The sequence below is a fragment of the Panthera leo genome, chromosome A1 (assembly GCF_018350215.1).
Source record: "Panthera leo isolate Ple1 chromosome A1, P.leo_Ple1_pat1.1, whole genome shotgun sequence".
In the NCBI taxonomy this organism is placed as follows: domain Eukaryota; kingdom Metazoa; phylum Chordata; class Mammalia; order Carnivora; family Felidae; genus Panthera; species Panthera leo.
This window is the reverse complement of record NC_056679.1, coordinates 72505908-72527583: the sequence shown is the minus strand read 5'-3', so window position 1 is coordinate 72527583 and position 21676 is coordinate 72505908. Positions and strand designations below refer to the sequence as shown.

Here is a 21676-nt window from a genome sequence, read left to right as displayed (position 1 = left end):
GACCTCAGGGCCACCTGCAGCTCCCCATTCCCACTTTAAAGTCCACGGCAAATATTTTCATCTGTGTCCCTGATGACATTTGTGGGGTCTCTGGAATACACACCCAGGAGTAAGATTGACGTACTTTTAAAGCAAACAAATTCTTAATTTCATACATCCTGCCAATTTGGTTGCCCAAATGGCTGTGCAACTTTATATCCACACAGGCATAAGCGTTCTAGACTCTTCATATCTATAGTTGATACTATCAACTTTTCTAACTTCTATTATTTTGATGAATCTAATATGTCATTATTTTTCACTGTTGTAATTTGTGGTTCTGTGACTACTAATGAGTTAGAGCATTTAGTTCTGTCTTAAGTACTGGGAGAAATATAAAACAAGATGTGGGATGTAATGTAATTAAACCTAGGACATGCTTGAAGATCAGCAAAAATACATAGAAACAAATTAGGAATCTCGATGTCTTTAACTACTTTGGGTTTCAGAATATGAGATTAATCTGTGTTGTATTATTTGATTAAAGTAATTGGAGTCTGGATGTTGCAATGGTTTTGAGAAAAGGAACCAATTACAGGCCAGATAACATGAGCGAGATCAAGGAGGTGAGGATGAGGTGAGTGTGTGTGGAAAGGTGAGCGGACAGACCAGGGAGAGAAAAGGACTAGGGTAGAAGGCAGCAGGAGAGAACCTGAAGCAGGAAGGAAGAAGCCATGTGATTGAGGGAACTGAAAGCTTTGTTTTCAACTATGTTTGTTAAACGGTGGAAGCTATCGTGGTTTCTTCACATGAGGGCATTGATTTAATAAAAATTAGCTTTTCCTCCGCGGTTTGAAAAGACAAGGGGGGATGTTTTACAAGTGGCAAGGACACCAGAAACATATACCAATTTGTCAACTGCTCACTTGCAGAGAGGACTTAGCCTTCTAGGCAGAAACATAAGAGGGCAAAGGAAGGAATGCATGTCTAAATGAGGCCATCAGAAACACATCAGTTAGAGATTTTTGCTTTTAATTTAAATTATTTCTAAATTGCTCTCTTTGAATGTGTTGACTCTCCACAATGCAAGAATGCACCTAGTATTGTTATGCATGTATTCATTTTGTGTAAATTCTATCTAAGCAAGCAGGAAGCAGGGGCGAACATGTTTCATTGTTCTGGGACAACATTGACCTTTTCTACAACCTTTCCGAGTAAAGTCCCTAAGCATTTGCTCTGTAATTACAGTTTGCAGGTATAGTGGATTTCATCCTTGAGGCTAACCAGAGTGTGACCTTCCCTTAAGAAGTTTAGGAGCATATCATGCACTCAGCTTTTTGTGTGCTTTAACAGTTTAGATCAAGACAGGTGGATGGGATGTTTGTAAGTGTCATTTAAGGGCATTTGCTTTTCCCCTGTATTCACTTCCAATTTCCTTTATACTGGTAGTACATAGAGTAATGTTTCCAAATATGTCCTCATCCTAATTCCCCCAAACCTATAACTATGTAATACTACATGGCAAAAGGGGGATTAAATATGCAGATAGAATTAAAGTTGCTAACCTGCTAACGTTAAAATAGGGAAATTATTCTGGGTTATCTAGGTGGGCCTGAAGTAATCACAAGTGTCCTGAAAGTGGGAGACAGAGGCAGAGGAGGAGGTCAGAGTGATGTGATGTATACACAATTCAGCTCATCATTTCTGATTAAGATAGAGGAGGGGCTAAAAGCCAAAGAATTCAGGCAGCTTCTAGAAGCTTGAAACGCCAAGGACACCCATTCTTTTCTAGAGCACCAAAATGAACACAGCTCTACTGATGCCCTGACAATATTCAATGAGACCTATTTTGTATTTCTTCCCTCCAGAACTATAAGGTAATAAATTTGTGTGGTTTCAAGCTGCTGTGTTTGTGGTAATTTGGTACAGGAGGAACAGAAAACTAATATAATACTTTATTGCTTTTGGGGAGGTCAAAGAAATCATGTGTTATAACCCAATAGAATAGATCTGAAATGGGAAACTTCAGTTTGTCAGTTTGTCCTTTAATCCTTTGTTAGTAAGAACTCATAGTAAGAGTAATGTGTTACTATACTCATTGTGCTGTTGTCTTCCCAAAAAGAATGGTTAGCATGTATATATTATAAGGAATTGGGGAATGGAAATATTCATGTAATATACAATTCTTGATTGGTAACAAATAGAAATCTATTCTACTTGTGATGGGATTCCTCCATGTTTTGGTAAAATTAGACGAATTTGCACCTGGTCAATAGTTTCCCAACTCTGTGGAGTTCTTCTAAGTAGATACAAAACTGTATCACAATGACATTATTAATGAACCTCAGTATTCAGAAATTGGTTCAATACAGATTGAAAAGATTCCTTAAAGGAGAGTTGTAATTTTCAAATTGTAAGAGAACTCAGCATTAATAAAAGCCTGCCTATGGCCGGGGAGAATGCCATTAATATCTCCCACCCTAAGCCACTTCTCTTTAGAAATAAGCACCTATTGACCACGCATTGACCCCCCACACATTGACCAGTGATCCTGAGAATGAGATTCAAATTTTCTGTTTTTGCCTTCAGCTCTGTGACATGGAGGTGTTAACAAATGTTTATGGGAGGGTGAGAATGGGCTTTTACCAGATCAACAGTCACCTTAGAGTGAGCCATGTGGCCCATCTTTGTTAATAAATCTAGTAAGTTTGATTTACTAGAACTAATTCAAACTTCCTTTCTGTGGAACTTATGTTCAGAGTCAAATGGGGATTATAGAATTCCTGCTTAGTTTTCTGTTAACAGCAAGCTCTGGGGACTAAGGGGCCTTCTGCCTCCTACTTGGCCAACCTTCTTGTCAGACATGGTCATATTTGGCCAGCTTCTCACAGAAGCCAGAGTTCAGGAAAGACTGATTTTTCTCTGTAAGGTAGTAAGGGATAATAGTAATAGTAATAATAATAATAATAATAATAATAATAATAGTAATAATAGCTTACAACTATTGAGCTCCTAGTATAGGCTACTCTTCCAAGGATCTCCCTCTTTATTTTTAATGTTTGTTTGTTTGTTTGTTTGTTTGTTTATTTATTTAATTAATTTATGGAATAGAGAGAGAGAAAGAGCACGAGCAGGGGAGGGACAGAGAGAGAGAGACAGAGACAGAGACAGAGAATCCCAAGCTGGCTCTGTGTTGTCAGCACAGAGCCCAATGCTGGGCTCAAACTCATGAACCGTGAGATCATGACCTGAGCTGAAGTCAGACACTAAACAGAGTGGGCCACCGACGCATCCCCCCAAAGATCTCCCTCTTAACAACTAGATGAGTTAAACAATCCTATAATTATCCTTTTTACAGATGAGGAAACCAAGGCGCAGAGAAGTCAAGCAACTTGTCTAGTTTCACTTGTTAGTAAGCAATGGAGCCAGGATTTGGTATTGGGCGGTGTGAAGTAACAACCACACTATTGATCACTACATGGCCTCTCTAGGACAGCTAAGGTGGGCAGTGTTCCCAAAACGGTCCTTCTGTCTTGGTGAGGGAAGCAAGTTCATTGCAAGAGGGGGGATAGAGGAATAAAGCACTAGAACAGCTAACAGCTTAGCCATGCTTGTTTGTTCTGTCACTCACAGTGAGAGACACATGACAGCTGAAAACAGAGACCATTTAATATAACAGGACAGGAAAATAGTTATTACTATTTACCTGTAGCTCTGTTAACAATCTCATTGTAAACCTCATTCATTTGTTTCTTTAGTCTGTCCTTCATGCAAGTCATTGGCACTGCTCAGTGATGTGGAAATTTCTCCCGTTTTGCCTTGCCCAGAAGGAATCTAGTATCAACCAACATTCCACGAATTTGACAATTGTAACAAAAAGAGTAGAACTTTAAGAAATCAAGTGATTTTTATTAATAAAGCCATAAGCATTGGTGGTTCTGATTCATGGTTTCTTGTTCTGAACGTAAAGATTTATACTCATGATGCTTGATCTGATTTTCTTTATGATGGAGAGGTATTACAGAATAAGAGTTAACATAATGGACTTCGAATTTAAGCAAACCAGGAGTCAAAGTCTTGCTTTACAGGTTAGTAGCTGTGTGACCTTGGGCAAGTTCTTTGACTTTTCTGAGACTTAGTTTACACATTACCTGAAAAGTAAAAATTGATGATACATCGCTCATAGGTTTGTTGTGAAGTTAAAATGAGAAAATAGGTGTGAAAAACTTGGTCTAATGCTTAGTACAAACACATTGCTCAATAAATAGGTATTTGTTATTTTATTAAATTTGGTCCTTATTTTCTCCTGATGAGATACACAGAGCTTCATTTAAAAGAGAATATAAATTTATAGATATAAAAGGATGATAATGTTATACATTTGAGGAGTTTGGGGCAGGTAGCCAGGTGCAATGAAAAGCACTGGACAGGTCATCGATTGGTGAGTCATAGTGTAGACCCTACAGTACTCAGCTTGTGACCTTGAGCAGGTTGTTCTAGTCACTGGGACTCTGAGTCTACCCACACGATATCAACGGTCAGATCTTCTTTAGGGGTTTCATAGAGAAGGAGATTTCATTCCATCTTCAGCACCATGTAAACAAATGGCTTCATTTGTTAACCCCGTTCCCTCTTTGGTAAAATGGGCTTAATCCTAACAACTATGGTAAAATGGGGTTATTCCAAATAACTATAATACAGAGTTGTTGAAAAAATTAGATGCAATGCTGGCATAGAGGAGGTGCTCTATAAAAGTTTGGCATTTTTAGTAACATGATTCGTGTTGCTACTACTATTATTAAATTTGTTGTCACATAAAATTGGAATATGGTTGTGACTATGCTTGATACCAGTTTGACAGTTCCTCAAGAAATTAGGTATAGAATTACCATACGATCTGCAATTCCACTCTGAGGCGTATACCCAAAGACTTGAGCAGATACTGGTATGCCAGAGTTCACTGCAGAATTGTTCACAACAGCCAAAAGATGGAAACAAGTGTCCACCAGCAGATGAGTGGACAAAGAAAATGTGTTATGTATGTACAATGGAATTTTATCCAAGTTGTAAAAAAGTGAGGTAAAGTAAAAATATATGAAGTAAAAATACACAGGCTACAACATGCATATACCTTAGCCAGACACAAAAGGGCGAATATTTTATGATTCCATACATAGATGAGGTCACTAGCATAGGAGAGTCATAGAGACCTCAAGCAGATGAGAGGTTAGTTACCAGGGCCAGACAGGAGAGAGGGATTGGGAGTTTAATGGGTACAGAGTTTATATTTGAGATGATGAAAACATTTTGAAAATAGATAGTGGTGATGATTGCATAGGATTTAGATGTAATTAATACCACTGAATTGTACACTTAAAAATGGTTTAAGTGGCGACTTTTATATTCTATGTATCTTACTACAATAAAAATAAGAGTGATAATATATTAAAAATGGATTATATTAAGATATATGAATATTCTAAGACATTTATCTTTGATTTAAATGAAATCATGACAATATATCATGAAATATACAGTATGTGAATTATAAAGGTATATAACACAAGTTATTCCTATACCACTACCTAGCATGTACCAGAACTTTCAATACCTATTTTATTTAAATTGATACAAATATAAAATATATTAATCCAGCTGCTTGTTTATTCTATTTTAATCTCTGAAAAATATTAGTGCATGAAGGGCACAGAAACTACACTTAACATGGTAGGACAGAGACTTCAACTGTATGTTTGACCTAACAGGCTCAGTGTTGGTGGTTTTATTTTCAATCCCATCAACGGAAAGGAAGAATTGTTACCATTTCATTTTTTCGGTTTAAAAAAAAACCTATTTATTTTATTTATTGAAAACTTCAAATATACAGAAAACTATAGAAAGTAGAATAATAAACACCAACCATCTAACACTCAGAAGCAGCAGATTCTTGGGGGTATAGCCCAGGGGTAGAGCATTTGACTGAAGAAATGGCAGATTTTCATCCCATGGATGCACATGACTGGGGTGGGGGTGGGGGTGGGGGTGCTGTGGACAATATAGTTTGTGTCTAAATAATAATCCAGACCAGAAGTGGGGGCTCTACTTCACTGTCTGATTTGCCAGTTGGTCCTATGAGGTAGCTATTAGTTTCCTCCATTTTACAGAAAATGCAATTTGGAGAGGTTGAGTAATGAGCCATTAATCACTCACCATGGTGATGGAAGAGCTGTGTTTTTGATCACAAAACCCATCTCTTTTGCATCCCCCTGAAATGACTGCTGGTTGATACGAATCAGGATATGGGATTGTGATCCTAATTAATAATGAAAGTGGTATTGGATTGAAATGCAATAATTTTAATTAACTTATTTATACATATTAAGCTCTTACTATTAGCACAACATCGTGCTGGGTGAAAGGACACAGGGAGGTAACATTTCTCTCTGTGTTTCCAGGGAGCTCCTTCTGGGAGGAGATGGTCAGGTAAATAGCAGTAGGGACAGAGTCAGGGGACTATGAGGGCACAGGTCTCCAGGTTACAGTGGTGGTGGTGGTGGTGGGGAATCAGAGCAGCCTTCCCAGAGGAATGATGTCTAAATACAAAGCTTGAGGTTGATACTGAATTAGCAAAGCAAAGCAAAGCAGGACACACATGGAGAGAGGGGGGCCATGAAGAAAGGGGAAGTGCTTAAGGCAGAGGCAACATCATGAAAAAAAGCCTGCATTCCAAGGACCCAAGCTTGTTTAGTAAGGCTGGAGCATGACAGGCAAGGCTAGAGGGTAGAAGGAGAAAAACGTGGGGGGGTTAACAGAGGTCATATATTAAAAGGCCCAGGGTGTCTTGCTAAGGAGTTTGGAATTTATCTTGAACAGAGCAAAGAATGAGGGATCAGTGACAAGTATTAAGCCACAGTGACATGATCAGAGTGGGTGCAGATCATAAAATCTGTTTCTGGATACTTTTTTGGAGAAAGAACAGAGTGAGACAGAGAGGCAGCAGTGAGGACTTTTGGGTGAGAGATGATTGTCACTCAAACACAGTGCCCAGACATTGTAAGAGAGAAGTGGATATGATCTAAAGATGTGAAGCAAGTGCATGAGACAGATGTCAGAATGAGGGAGAAGAAAATGTCAAGACCTCTCTGGCGTGGGTCACCATCTGAATGGTGGTGCTAACAATCCAGGTGGGAATTGAGGGAGAAGAGCAAGTTTGGGTGAGAAACCAACAGCCTAATCCCCATGCAAGCTTTCCCCGAGAGCTGAGAACAGTAATGAAATCTCATAACTTCTAAGCTCTTGAAAATAAGGTAAAACTTTTATATTAACCCATTTCATAGCCACATCAACAGTTGCCCAAAGGAAAGTTAGACAATAAATAGCTGTTGAAATACTTTTGGGTGTATTATACCATGTTATATTTTGCAAAATCTATTCTAAAAAGAAATAATTCCAATCCATTGCAATCTATAATAAAAACTAAGAGCAAACAAGCAAATAGTTTTTCTTTTTTTTAAAATTTTTCTTAAATGTTTATTTTTGAGAGAAGGAGAGAGAGACACACACAGGCAGGAGAGGGGTGGAGAGAGAGGGAGACACAGAATCCGAAGCAGGCTCTAGACTCTGAGCTGTCAACACAGGCCCTGACAGAGGGCTCGAACCCATGAACCATGAGATCATGACCTGCGCTGAAGTCGAACACTTAACTGACTGAGCCACCCAGGCGCTCCACAAATAGTTTTTCAAGTGTTTATTGCTTTATTGGTCAAAACAGCCAACTGCAAAATGGCTTTCTCGTCTTGCCATCTTCCTGAGGGAAGATCTCCCAAGCCAGAGTGGCTAGTATCCAATGGCTGGTCAGGATGCACTTGCATCAACAGTTACCATGAACCAACATCTTCCTAATTCATGGACTGGTCTTCGTATATCAGCAAGTGTTTTGTTTATTAGTCTTTGTGAAGTAACGCTATGATTCTACGTGATGCCCAGCAGAATATCAACACTGGCTATCTATAGGTTAAGGCACTATAAGTGACTTTTTAATACTTTTATATATTTTCTATCAGTTTTACTATGAGTATGTTTTGTTTTATAATATAAACACATACATAGTAAGAAAAGTTGATAAAACTTTCCAATTTGGCAACAACAAAGAATTCTAATTGACTAGTGAATTGGAGAACTAGCTTGACAAACTTAGGAAAAAAAAGTTATCGATGAGATGCAATAATATGGGGCAAATTTGATCAAGTTTACATATTAAACAGTAATATCTGAAGGTTTTATTTAGTAAAAGAAGTAGGCAGTGTTTTATAACTCCAATAAAGAGATAAACTAAAAACAATAACAACATCTATGGAACTATATGGTTATTACATTTTACATTGAATTATTGGAATTTCATATGGTTTGCTGACCTTCAGAAACAATGTGGAGAAATTGAGACATGTTCTCGACATTAAAGTAGTACTATTTCTAAGTGTAAGTGTAAAGTACTATTTCTAAGTGTAAAGGGTAAAGGAATTATTATTTTTAAATATAGAGAAAAGGAAGCTAAAGATAACATTATTATTTACCAGCATAAACTTTTCATTCTTAAAAAGGACTTTTTGATGAACAGACATAAACATAGAAAATGGAGCAAAAGAAAGTAGACTCAAGAGAAAGCTAGTCGTGGTAGAAAAAACAAAAGGAAATACTGGAAACATCAGATTAGTATAAGTAAGGAAGGTACCAGCCCTCCTGCTCTTGGGTGAGAAGAAGCAAAATCTGCCCAGCATATTAGAGGTTTGAGCAGATGAGCAGTACAGAGTATCTCTAGATCTGATTCCATGCGTAAGTGTAAGAGGAGCCTGATTTCCCTTTTGCTTTAAATCTCTTTAATTTCAGTAAATATCAAATAAATCTGTTGGTAAAGAAAATGGGCCTTTCTCCCCTAATTTAACTGCTGAATATTCCATTGTCTTCTACTTTTGCTGTGACAGAACCCCAACATGGCTATACCTCAACATTTCTCTCTTCTTGAGAGCATAAATATCTCCATCATGGTGGTCAAACTGAATGTTCTTTTTAAAAAATCCCATCTAACTTTCCACTCTATAAATTGCATTTTCCTATACTCTCTGTTGTCCCAGATCCACACTTCACAGCCCACAGTAATTTTTCCAGGTTTCTTTTAGTAACCCAGTTAATACTTTCAAATGGGGCAGCTTTTTAATTTTTAGTCGCTGTTAATTAATACTACTTTCTATTCTTCTCTCCTTTTATAGCACAGACCTTGTTCCCCAGAATTTACCTGGCCATGAACAGTTTTCATTCTTGCTTTTTACCTTCAAATCCTTTTTTGGTCACCATTCTTTCTTATCCCTGCCCTACTGCTACTCCCTGGGTTTTAGAGAATAGGCTGGAGAGTATCCTTTATCCCTATGTAAAGCTGTGTCTCATTGGTACTATCTGTGTCTAAAATGTACTTTGCATTCTAGGCAAATGATGAATGATCTGAAGCATGGCAGTGTTTCCATGAACTAAGGTCACTTATTTCTAGGTCCAAACACTTCCACTTTAAAATATTAAATTCATACAAAGGACTGTTGCCCTTCTTGTTTCTTGCCTATTTGGTGCAGAGCCTTGCAGTAGGTCTTTGAAAATGAATCCAAACCGAGTCTCAGCATGTAAAGAGCTTAAAATCTGGTTGGGGGTGGGGGTAGGAGAATGAGATTCAACAAAGATCATTCACCTTTAAAACAGTTGGTGACATCAGCCACATGATGCAAAAGCTGCTTTAAAGATGTAGAGTAATATGAAAGAAAAGTAATGGGGACCATGTGAAAACGGAAGGACCTTGCGTAGGGACTTTGAAACCTGCCCATTGTTTGCATTTGGAAAATTGAACAAAACTTTGATCATCTGGTTTAAAAAAAAATTATTACCATTTCTTTGTTGTGTACCCCCTCGATGCTCTGTCTGTGAAGAAAAATCTATTTTTACTTAATCCTCCTCTCTGAGCTAAATTCCTATAGCAGCAACATTATATGCATTTTAATTAATTGCCCTAATGCTTTTCTCAAGTATCTTATTCTTAAGCAAAAGTTCATTTTCTAACTTAATCAAATTATTGATTAACTTTTCATTTTTCCTTCTACCATCTTTGTAATTGTACTTAGCAACGTGCTTAAAAGAAAATGTTGGTTCTTCTCAATCTAGGTAGCAGGCATGGTCGGCTGCATATGACCTAGAAAACTCTGTTGCAGGCTTAATTTTATGACCTTGAACAAATTCTTTACTCTTTCTGTGCTTTGGTTTTGCTCTACTTACTGGAAGCTACCTGACCTGGAGGTTCTTCTTTATTAGCTCATTGTTACCAAGCTTCCTTCCTTCCTTCCTTCCTTCCTTCCTTCCTTCCTTCCTTCCTTCCTTCTTTCCTTCCTTCCTCCCTTCTCTCTTTTTCCTCCTCTCCTCCTCCTCCTCCTTTCTCTTCATCATCGTCTTTATGTCAGTTTTTTAGATGCTATACCTTATAACCAAATCCCAATTAATGTGCTTTCTTGGGCATGAGGCATCTGGTCAAGGGAATTTTATTGGTTATAACATCATTTGGTGGGTGGGAGAGCAGGTTCTGGAGTCAAGCAGTTTGAGTTCATATACATGCCACTTCTATGGCCTTGAGCAATTTAATTAAGATTTCTCTTTAGCTCCTGTGAAATGGAGAAAATATGAGGACCTATCTCATAGAGTTATTTTGGGGTCAAATGCATTATTAAATATGAAGCATTTAAAATAGGCCTTGAGGGGCACCTGGGTGGCTCAATTGGTTAAGTGTCTGACTCTTGATTTCCGCTCAGGTCATAATCTCACCATCGTGAGATCGAGCCCTGCATCAGGTTCTGTGCCGACAACATGGAGCCTGCTTGGGATTCTCTCTCTCCCTGCCCCTCCCCTACTCTCTCTTTCTCCCCAAATAAATACATAAATATTTTTTAAAAATGTGCCTTGGGACATTTAAGTCCTTAATATTTGTCATTATTATTATTATTATTATTATTTTGTTGAAAATATTTATTGCAAAATTATTTTCAATAATCTTTCAAAAACCAAATTGTTCACTTTCCTGCCAGAATAGATACAATCTAAGGGAAATAACTAAACCTTTCCATAATGATCAGAATGCTTATAAGATGTTGCATTTTGATTTTTAGCAGTATGAGATGCTACCAAATAATCAGGGTTCATAAAGACTGAAAAATATCCACTGGATTTCACACTAAGGTAAAGACTGCAAACCTTGGAGGGGTGGTCTCTTAAGACATTAAAAGGGGTTTTCCCAGGAAACCTAGGAAAAGAATCACCGTTTATAGTGAGGGGCTCGTGCTATCATTGTATCTGTAGATGAGGAAGTGGTAGATGTGGACAAATGAATTCTGGGGGCTTAATGTCAGGAAGTCATGAGGTAGAAGGTGAAGGTGCCTGTTGAGAGTCTGAAGGTCCAGGTGGTGAGGGGAGGAAAGGTGGAAGAGGCGTAAAGGATAATAAGAGCGATGCCAGCAAAGATCAGAAATCCTAGGGTCACGTGGCTGGCTCAGTCGGTTAAGCATCTGACTCTTGATTTTGGCTCAGGTCATAATCTCACCCTTTGTGAGTTCGAACCCCACATCAGACTCTGCGCTGACAGCCCAGAACCTGCTTGGGATTCTCTGTCTCCCTCTCTCTCTGTCCCTCCCCTACTTGTGCTCTCTCTCTCTCTTTCCCTCAAAAATAAATAAACATTAAAAAAAAAAAAAAAGAAATCCTACTACACATGTCAGTGTGAGCTGATATAGAAATAGCAGGCTGATAGAATACTGGAAAACTAAAAAAATTCCAGAATATTTAGACATCCTCACCGTGTTGGATGACATTTTGCTCTGGTAAGCTTGTGAATAAAATAAGTTGCTTTTTAATCTGTTGTTTTTAAATGCAAAAAAACAGCCCAGCAGAACAAAACTCGTGACTCTAATACAGCCTGTGGATTTGTTGTGACTACAAACAATATTTCAGTCATTAGTGACTTCTCATTCTGTCCTGGTCAATTTACATTTCACTTCTCCCAATTGAAACATAACTCTTAAATGCCAAAATAAGGTTCCCATGGCAGAGAACAATTTTCTTTGCCCCCCCCCCCCCCAAGCAAGCTGTACTGATAGTTTTGCTTACGTTAGATGTCTCCAATTTGATATTTAGTTGCCTTTAAGCCAGACAAGACAGACCTTTGATTAGGACCTCAATGATACTGACACCCCATTAGCTATGTTCTCAATACGCTTTATAAAGCAAAAGTGGTCCCATTACATTCCCACTGTCAAATCAAAGGCATTTCTGAATCTAACAAATTCTGAGGAGTATTTGGGTATGCACAATTTATACACTTAATTAAGAATATTTTCAGGGTAAAATACAAGGGTGTATAGATTAATGTAAGCAAACATTCCCACCCAAATACTTAACAGCCTATAGCATACAGTTCTGAGCAACAAAATATGATTACGAATGACAACTGAATTTAAACATTTTCTTGGGAAATAAGGTTCCACAGATTAAATCATCTGTACTGAGTTCCCATTACAATTATTAATAATAAATAATGACTCAAAATTGAGTCTTTTTTTTAATTTTAAAAATTGATAATTACTAAATAGAAAACCTGAAAGTTTTAGGTATGCGGATTTTCCTAGGATGGAGGGTGTGGACATGGTGAAAGAAACTTGGAGGACACCGCTATGTTGAATTGCACCTTGACCAGAGTTTTACCTCTAGGTGATGTGCCACAGAAGGCTCCTGGTCAGGGAAAGATGTGCTTCTCCTCTGTGCAGTGGGGGAAGCCCATTCGTGGGAGGGGGCAGTGGGCAAGCAGTTGAAGAATAGTGTGAGACCTCCAAGGCAGGTGCTGTCAGGCAGAGAATTTTAGAAAAGCGTTCCTGTGGCGGCTAAGGATTCAGAATCTGATTTCCTTACACCATCCATGCCCGGAGTAACTTAAGAAGTGTTTGTGTATGCCCCGGGGTACACATCCCATAATTTAAAGATCACTTCTCTATGGTACATAAGCCATAAGGCAACACCATGTTGCACTGTCCAATCTTTTATGGGTTTTGAGCTATTAACCAATTATTTGAGAAGCCTCATTTCACCAGGGTTCTGGACGAAGGCTTTGTGGGATGTGGTTGAGGCAGAAGATTATCTGGAAACACACACCATGCATCTGTGCTACTTCCAAAATTATTTTTTCTTCTGGTGAAAGCACTGTTATTGGACTAAGTATATCCACTTTTTCTGTCCGTTCCCCTGAATTCCAGCTCCTGAATTCCTCTGATAGATCTCCTCCCTATAAAACTACTCATGATACAGACATGTTTAAATCCTAATCATCTAGGCCCGTTTAGTTGTCAGGTTAGAAAACTTTATTTTTAAATAAAAAGTTGTTCCTTTAAAACTACAAGTTTTTTCTTAACTTTCTCTTTAATATTTATAATCTTGGTTCCTAATAACAAGATACTTACATAATTATTCCATATATAAATATATATATATTCTTTATATAAGTATAAATACTGTAATTTCAAAATTGCAATTTCAGTGTTACTACTAACAATAAAAACGTTAAAATTTCACACTAGGTTTTCTTTTGTCTTGAATATATGTTCAGACTTCTGTGTTAAAAAGTCACTTGAAATAATTATTTTCTTTTGTGATTAGTTACCAATTTGGGTTATTGTCATTTATTATAATTTATATCTTGAAGATGTATAATACCTCTACATGACTTAAAGTCAAAATTCTCCGTTTTTACAAAAAATGACATATACTGTTCTTCACATTGCTTTTAGAACTATATCTGCGAAGTAGATTTCTACCCTTAGTATCAGTATGTTTAAAAGCTCCCCAAGAAGTGTATTGCAAAGCTGGGTTGAACATTCCTGGTATCAAATTTAGGTGCTTGGAACCATGAGGTGTTGCCTGGGGGCTGAGGTGACGATTCCAAGGGAAATGGTCCAAGCCACTGTTTGGGGTAAGGCAGGGCTCTGTAGACCTGGGAGATGAAGTAGATGATAAAATGCATAATACATTGTGATTTCACACATTTTGGTTTATGCAGAGGTAAGGTTTTGGTAAGGACACACTGACTGATGCAATTAGCTGTTGACCATTCCTTCTTGATATGGGGGTTCATTGGAATCCACCCTCCCCTTTTTACTAAGGATGTTTTCATTTAATTTCTCCCCAATCCATGTTGCTCACCCTTTTTGCTTTTTCCACAGAAATCTGTGCTGACTAAATTCATCTCACTCTGATCGCTCATTCTTTCTTCTCAAAACATGAAGTCCAAAGCATTCTGAGCTTGTTGATATATTTCTTCATACTGGTTTCAATTTAATTTATGGTTACTTTTATGTTCCCAACTGACTGACGATAAGCTTCTGGAGATTTGGGTCTTTTTCTGTTTGTTTGGTTTTGTTTTAATTATTTTTTTGTTGAGCCTATGAAATCCATTCTCTATTATACAGTCTTGGTGTATAGTTAAGTATTCAATAATTGCTATTATTATTGTTAATATTCACCACAAGTAAAATATATATTTCCCACTTAACTCTGCCCAAAGCACTGTGCTAAGATTTGAGGATGTGAAGCGGCATACGATGCAATTTCTGCTCTGAGAAACTTAAACATGGTGGACGAGAGAACAGAATAGACATGTATGTGCTGAGCTGATATGGTGTCTTAGCATGGTTCAGCCAATCTGATCCCAGATTTGGCTTTTTGAACACAATTCTCTTCTTAGCAAATATTTCCTAGCTGGCAAATATTCCTAATCCTTTGCTCTTTTGGCCAGGATCTACTACTACAAAGGTCTGTGTCTTCCAGATACAGTGTTAGGAATACAAATATGTGTGAGACACAGTTTTCTGGGGCAAACTACTCAGAAGCAAACAGATGACAACTTAATAGTAGACAAACCACATCTCCTGTTGTATGAAAGTAGGAACATTTGGGTGGTTCATAAAGAAGGAAATTACATGCGTAACACAAAGTTTAGGGTATGGAAAGAAAATAGGGAAAAGCATATTGGCTTTCCCCCAAATTGATGCAATAGGTAAAATTAAAAAGAAAATCAATTTAGAGCACAAAAATCATTTTGATCATTTTCAGAGATCATCACATAAACTGTAATTCATATTTAATGAATTCATTTTGAATAATGCATTACTATTAATGTAATTCAACTTTTTATCATTATTTAGTCTAAATAACTTATAAATGTCCCAAAGAAATGCTATAAAAATATATTCACTTAATCTATTAAAGTCATTGGGAATATTTTATATATACTGAATTCCCAAATGAGATATCTTTTTGTTTACTACACACCATAACTCTATGGTGGTAAAGAAGGCAAAAATTCTCTCTTTGCCCCAGCGTGCCAACCACACAGTCAAACCAGAAGACTGTTTCCTAAGTATGTTCTGTAATTTTTGCTGTGTATATGCCTTTACTCATGTAGTTTTAGTCTCCTGGAATGCCATCCTTTTCTCTACTTCTGAAATCACACCTCATCTTTAAAGTAAGTCTAAATACTAGCTACTTCGTAAGACATCAGTGTTCCTTTCCTCTTGCACCAACCATATACAAACATTCGTCAACAGTTACTTCTCTCTTTTTTAAAGTTTATTTATTTATTTTGGGGGGATGGAGAAAGAGAGGGAGAAAGAGAACAAGGAAGGGAGGAGCAGAGAGAGAGGGAGGGAGAGCAAGAATCCCAAGCAGGCTCTGCACTGTCAGCGCATATCCTGACTTGGTGCTTGATCCCACAAACTGTGAGATCATGATGTGAGCCATGATCAGGAGTCAGACACTTAACTCACTGAGCCACCTAGGCACTCATTACATCTCTTTTTATACATTAAATCAGAACAAATGCTTGGAAGTGTCTAAGGCATAGTAAGTGCTCAATAAATATAGCACTTTCCTTAGCTTCATTCTCTTATTCTCTTTCTTAGAGATCAGTCATTGTGCTTTCCTCATCTTTGAATACCCCACAGTGCTTAAAATGTGTATTGAATTGAATTTGCTCACTATTAAAAATGTTCCTGTCAAGATGCAATTGCATAAATCAAACCAAAAGAGAGTTGGCAAATTTCCAGCTATTTTTCCGTAGAATTCAAGCCTACTTTTTCATCATGATTTTATCAGTTTTGACCTGAAACTTAAATATTGTGCCATTCACATAAATTTTACCACAACTTTTCAACAATACCAGGGAACCAGATTTCAAAAGGGTCAGCACCTAGGACTTTGACAAAGTTCTATATCCAACTTTGTTTCAGACCAATTTTTATGAATGTTGTCCCTAAATTGTGTCTCTTATACAAAATACAACTAGTAGTTATCAAAATGAAGTTCAAGAGAGGGTAAAATCTGCCAAAGTTTCAAATTATTTGTTACAAGGCCTAATCAAGAGAGAAAGGAACAGAATATTGTGTCTTGCTTATATTCTTTTGTTGTTGTTGTCTTGCTTATATCCTGGAACAGTCCACACCATGGATGCATTTTAAAAAATGGTTCTACAAGCTATTCAGATCATCTTCAGTATAGGCATGGACCACCTGAATTATTTTTCTGATTCACAACTAATATGTACTTTAATGGTATATGATTTTTGTATAAATAAAGATAAACTGAGCATGCAAGTAACTATTTTATTTATTAACCAAAAGCATAATGTATTTCCCCTATGTTTTTAGAAAGCATGTAAGCATATTTTCTCTTAAGCCAGCCCTGTTGGAAATATGTAAGGCTTCTATTTATAAACACAAATAGAAATGTTTGCACACAGCTATTTACCTTGTGATCATTTTCTTTAGGGGTAAAGCTTTTTCAGTTATTAAGAGTGACTTAACATTAGATCTTTTTTTTAATTCTTAGCTGTTTGTGTATCTTGGCATCAATCACTCTGTACTACGTGGGTTCACTGAATAAAAATATTCAGGTTAAGTGTTTTTATGTAAAGGAGGTTTTTATTTCTCTAGAAAAATTTTTTGAAGTGGAACCATTTTTTAAAGTGCTTCTCAGCAGTTTTGTGATCCAATGCAAAAAGCCACTGATCTGTTTGAATGTAACATGATATCAGTATAGGCCCTGTAATCAATGTATTTACTACAATCTGGGATTCATCACCATCTTCAGGGAATGTTCATTGAATATGCAAAATATTAATTATCATATATGGCAATATATGTTTGCACTTGAGCATTCTTAACAAATGATGACATTGATCATTTCAAATTAAACACATTCTGTGTTTAATCCAATCGCCCATGATATTCTGACCACCTAACACATCTGGTTGAGCGCACTGAAATGCTCTGAAAATTGAGTTTGCAAAATGATGAGCACTTCCCATTTAATTTTTTCCACTTAAAAAACTACTGGTTCTGGATCGCCGAGTGTACTGTAAGAACAATGTGTCAGCCAAGCCCTGTTGGAAAAACAAAATAAATGTCCCAGTTAGCTATATTTAACATTGTAATATTTCATGCTTTTAGAAACCTACTCTCCAATAATGCAGAAAACTCTCCATCGAAGCTAGTGATTATCAATGATAAAAATGCCTAGAGATGTATTAGAATTTCTAGCAATTAAAGATTAATAAACATTTAGAAACAAATCAGACTTTTTCACCATCTTGTCAAATATTGGGATACATGAAAATGGGATAAAATAGGTCAGTGGTTCCTCATGAAAGAAATTTAATTGGCTCCAATAGAGGTCAACCATGGTCAATTAAATGATCAGGGGAAATACCTAATTATTCCTCTAGACCTACTTAATACTGGCAGCAATTTTCTTCTTTTCTCTTGGAAAAAGAATAAAGACTGCCTGAAACAATGGAAAAATACTCCTTTCTCAGTCAAAATGTAGAATTCTCACTTCTAGCAGCAGGTCATCATACACGGACTGCCTTCAGGACATAATCATTAGTTTACCGACAATGAGAAATGAGCCACTTGCCTTGTTTTTTCTGAGCTCCTTAGCAAATGTCCTCTCAAGCAAAGCCACGTGGCAATGGTGTTGTGGTAGAGCAGTACCTCCTTAGACTGGAAAATTGATATTTTCCCTGCATACGTTCTCTCTTGCCATACACCCTGGAGGTGGGTTTTGGACACAATCCTTGCTGGGAAATGGGTTTTATTCTTGATTTATTCCCTTTGTGTTTGTACTTCAGGCCCTGTTGTAGGGCTTGTGACGTCAGGGGTAAAAGAAGGTCCTCGTGCTGGTAGCTGCTGGAGTCTCAACATTTCTGTTAAGGTTTTTAATGTTGTTCAAATGCAAATGCCTTTGGGAGAGAGCACCTAAATTACCAGTCACTTCCAGCTAGGGATAAATGAATAAATGTCACTGATTGTGTGACCTAGTGCAAGTGACTTTAGTTTTTTACCTTCAGTTTTCCCACCTATAAAATATAATGAGATAATTAACTGTTATTGTGAGCACTCATTAATGGAGATATCATGAGGATTAAGTCAGGAAGGAGCTTAACTCAGTGAGTGCCAGGACAAACACTGTGTTTACTAGATGTTGGTTGCTCTTACTTTCATTCTTACTGGAACTTCTTCACAGCTTGATAGAATCTTGTTGGTGAGCAGGATCGTGACAATGGCGCTGATGACTGGTTTAGGGAAAGAATGGTACCAGAAGGATCCTTAGCCCTTGAGTATACTGAAAATAAATGTACTGTTTTACAGTTTGGGCTATGAAACAGTAGTGGGGGGATGGGTATTACAGAAAGGGCAAACAATGAAGTGATAAATGGGAAGATCCCTGAATTAGGGAGCTAGAGAACTAAGAGTGAACTTCCGCCTCTATCACTAACTTTCTGTAAGGTCAGGGTAAATGTCCCTGGACCCTGATAATGCAGAAGGACTTTTGCATAGCTAGTAATCCTTGATTCCTAGATGGGTGGTGACTTCTGCATTATTCCATGACTGACAATGGGGAAGTCTCCAGCAAGGCAGGTGAGGACCTGCCTACCCAGGTAAAGGATCTCTGAAACAGTGTGTTTCCAACGTAAGGTGCATCCAGACCACCTGAAGATGTTTAACAGGCAAATTCTCATTGAGCAGGTCTGGGTGGGGGCCTATGATTGGCATTTCTAGCCAGTTCCTAGGTGATGCTAATGAGGACCACACTGAGTGGCAGCCACCCCTAAAACACTGATGATTTGTTAACAGAAGCCAATCAAATCTGGGAGGGTACAGAAACATGTTTTTACTTGAAAATGGAGGCTCTTGAGTCAAAAAGAGTATGGATTCAGTTCGTAACAAATAAAACCTTACAAATGTCCTCACAGAGCGTTAGAGTGCCAGCATGTTGGTCTCATGTAAATAGTCAAAATACTTACGAGTCTGTCATCGGGTAAGCTTTTCCCTTCTACCCTGTGAGGCTTGTGATCTAAGACGATGCGGTTATTTGCATTACGCCGTGAGAAAGTTGACGTTTCTTTGCTTCAAGAACTTTCATTTTCTTTCAGAGAAGAGATATTTTTAGCAGTTCTTGAACTGTGAGCCCATGATTCACCATCGCTGTTCAGTCTCTCGCGTGGATCCTTTACAGAGAGTGGAATCGGGGACTCTTTAACTGCCACCGCCTCACTGTTCCTTCCCCCCCTCAGCAAAGTGCACCTGATTTTTAAGGATGGCAAATAGACCTTCAGTATCATCTCTGAAAAATGGACTTTTTGCAGAAATGACAGTTTGCCTGGCAAGACTTCAAAGCGAGTCCCCTGTGATTTAGCTCTTTTCCTGCATCTCTTTCCTCCTGCCAGTGCACTAGAATGAGGACTTGCAAGGTTGCAAGCTGGCCTCTGTCCCCAACCCCTGAGAAAAGAGCTCCCCCTAACCGTGCTTCTTCATGCAAATAAGCACAACGTTTCCCTACCTTGAGGACCAAGCTGATCTGGCTCCGGACAAAGAGCACCTCCATTACCAGTGCTTGTCAGATACCATGGGTAGTTTGTCAGGCGTCAGCCCGGCAGCCGTCCAGAAGGTAAGGAGGACACTTCTAACTCCATTAAATGTCTTGAAGGCTTTGGGCAAGAAAACACTTTCCTGCCATTTCTTCTTATACTTGTTCTGCTACTATTGGTCTAGAGTTCCCTTAAAATGGTTTAACTGGGAGCACTTAGAAAATAGCTGAAACATATGTTATCGTTTGCGCAAAATCAATCACTCCCGCTCAGTTTATGAGCTGTTTTCAGTAGAGTTTGTCTTTTGTCCTTTGAAAGGATGCTCCGTACAATAAGTATTTGACAACTTAATTCTGTTGGCGGTTGTCTGTCACAAAGGAAACTGGAAGAACGTCCATAGTTACTGTTCCTAAGGAATGTGTATTGTACACCTGATTCTTATTCATCTACAGTTTTCATACTGTCTGGAAGTGCACTTTTCTTTAAAATTTTTTTAATGTTTATTTATCTTGGAGAGAGACAGAGACAGAATGTGAGTGGGTTAGGGGCAGAGAGAGGGAGACACAGAATCCGAAGCAGGCTCTAGGCTCTGAGCTGTCAGCACAGAGCCCGACGTGGAGCTTGAACTCACAAACCGTGAGATCATGACCTGAGCCGAAGTCAGACGCTCAACCAACTGAGCCACCCGGGTGCCCCTGGAAGTGCACTTTTCTTTGGAAAAAACACAAAGCTTGTCTGAGATTAAGAGTGAGCATGCCCTATTGTCTTTCTAAAACTCTACCATAATCCTGTTTTTGAAAAAATTTTTTGAGTGCCTGGGTGGCTCAGTCATTAAAGCATCCGACTTCAGCTCAGGTCATGATCTCAAGGTTCGTGTGTCCTAGTCCCATGTTGGGCTCTGTGCTGACAGCTCAGAGCCTGGAGCCTGCTTCGAATTCTGTGTCTCCCTCGCTTTCTGTCCCTCCCCAACTCGTGCTGTCTTTCTGTCTCTCAAAGATAATTTTTAAAAAAATACTTAAAAAACTTAAAAAAAATTATTTAAAAAATTTTTAAGTTTTCTTATTTATTTCAAGAGAAACAGAGACAGGGTGAGTCGGGGAGGGGCATAGAGAGAGAGGGAGAGACTCAGGGTTCGAACCCACAAAACTGTGAGATCATGACCTGAGCCAAAAACAAGAGTCAGGCACTTAACCAACTGAGCCACCCAGGCGCCTGAAAACTATGCCACCATTCTCATATTTGGCAGTTAAAAAGGATGTAAATAGTGAGTTTGTGCTCCATTCCCTTTTGTCAGTGTATCCATGATGTGTCTGTTTGCTCATCTTGACCTTTGGTTTTCTATTTACCATATTATATTCTATTGATTTCAAATATAATTATAGGGAAAGGACATGATCCCAAATAATCGTTTTCTGTATAAAAGGTTATTGCTAGAAGGTCAGGGTCTAAGTGGAAGGGTCATGGGAGGTCATATGATACAGCAATAAGAGGAGAAGCTGTGTGAATTTAGGCAAGTCAATTTGTCTTCTTCAGCTGCAGCTTACTCAGGATATGGATGATCTGATGTCATTAAAATATTGTTGCATAATTTAATGAGCTAATGTACGTACATAATCCAGTGTAGCACCTCCTGTGAGGTATAGAGGAAGACTCTCTAAACTGGAAGCTAAATTGTTGGGGCTCCAAGACCCAATTTGTCTCTTGTTG

General features: G+C 38.1%; 1 protein-coding gene across 6 annotated transcripts in view; it reads left to right on the top strand.

Annotated features, from left to right (window-relative positions):
• The window catches only part of FGF14 (fibroblast growth factor 14), a 631433-nt gene that overhangs the window by 261934 nt on the left and 347823 nt on the right, over positions 1-21676 (top strand). The window contains exon 4 of one of the 6 annotated variants that reach the window (XM_042930038.1): positions 19535-20049. The exons of the other annotated variants lie outside the window; for them this stretch is intronic. The gene's annotated coding sequence lies outside the window, so the exon portion shown is untranslated. The remainder of the gene's footprint in view (positions 1-19534; positions 20050-21676) is intronic. 6 annotated transcript variants of the gene reach the window in all.